This window comes from Gekko japonicus, unplaced genomic scaffold (genome assembly GCF_001447785.1).
Source record: "Gekko japonicus isolate JY-2015 unplaced genomic scaffold, Gekko_japonicus_V1.1 scaffold117, whole genome shotgun sequence".
In the NCBI taxonomy this organism is placed as follows: Eukaryota; Metazoa; Chordata; class Lepidosauria; order Squamata; family Gekkonidae; genus Gekko; species Gekko japonicus.
Window position 1 is genome coordinate 660,084 of NW_015173676.1, and position 1,586 is coordinate 661,669.

Below are 1,586 nucleotides of genomic sequence, written 5' to 3' on the forward strand. Positions count from 1 at the left end.
CTCCCCTCCAGCCTTCAGAATATATCCTATGTTTTTGCCATTGAGTTCAATGGCCCATAGGATATAATGAGGCCGAAACTGAAAGGAAGGGAGGGCTGGGCCGGCTCTGCAGGCCGTTTTTCGGCGCGGAGGCTGGAAAGGGCAGGGAGGGGAGTTTAGCAGTCCCCCCCCGTTTGCAGCTGACCCCGACAAGAGCCCCTAACCAGAGCTGGGGGAGCCATGACTTCTCTCACAGGTGGAATTTGCCCCTAGAGTCGAAGACCACCACACCGGAGCTCAAGGAGGCAAGGAGGGAATTTCGCCCCGCCCCCCCAGCCATCGCAGCTGCGACCGAGCTCAAGGAGGCAAGAAGGGAACGTTTCACCCCCCCCCCCCAGTCGCAGCTGCGACAGCCGCGCAGCCACAACTTTTTAAAGAGCCCCTGAGGAGAGCTGGGGGAGGCTGAGCAGCAATGCCCTGTGGCTGGAGCTGGCTTGGGAGGGCGAGGGGTGGGCAGGGCTTCTGGGAAATTCCGGTGGGGGCTCGGGCCCCCCAGCCCCCCTGGACTTTACGCTGGTGCTGTGGACAAATGTATAGTGCAGACCAATTAGGTGGCCAAACTGCAGCTCAGGAGCAACATGCGGCTGTTTCACACACTCTAATGTTAATAAAAAGGAAATTTGCATATTTTCAGTAAAAATGTGTGTGTAATATTTGTTTATGTCTTGCAGCTCTCAAACATCTGGCTGTTACGTTAAGCAAGTTTGGCCACCCCTGTACTAAGATAAGATACATTTTGGAAGCAAAACAAATTACTTCATGATTACAATTTTAAAGGGAAATAATTGTGCTTTATGAACCTGAGAAAGGCTTCAGGCCCTTCTCAAAGCAAACATGCCTCATCTTCGCATCTTCCATTCCTATTAGTTATGGATCTGAAGATGCAAGTTGCTACATGAGTGCTACTGGCTTAAGCATATGAGAGAGGCTGCTTTATGAAAATTGCTAATGCTGCATTTTGGTTTATTTAAATGCCTCATGACTTAAACTCTGCCAAGAAATAAATCACCACAATGAAATGATTTTTTATTAAAGATTTCCCATCACAAAGGCTCGGGATAGATAAAAACACAGAATGCTTACAGAAGCTGAGCAAGAGATTGAAGCAGGACCTTCTAGCTTAGGGTTGCCAGCTCCCATTTGCCTGTTGGTAGGGGGATGTTCCGGGAGTGGGAAGTGCTGTGCCCCCCATTCCCCCCAAAACAATGACACCACACGCAATGTGCCTGCATCACCCAGACGTGACGTCAGGAGCAATGCTCCGGATTTTGGGCAAAACTATGGTAAAATTGGCATCAAACCATAGAGTTTTGCCCAGAAGCCAGAGTGTCACACCCCGCCCCAGTGTCACATGCCGTCACTTCTGGGTACTGCAGGCACGTCACATGTGACATTGCTGTTTGGGCGGGATTCCCTCCCTCCAGCCAGCTGGTTGCCAGCAGGCAGGAGCCCACAAAACCAGGGAATCCCCTGTCCTTACTGGGCAAATGGCAACCCTCTCCTAGCTACTAACTGTGTAAATTCCAGGCAGAGAGCCAATTCCTCAT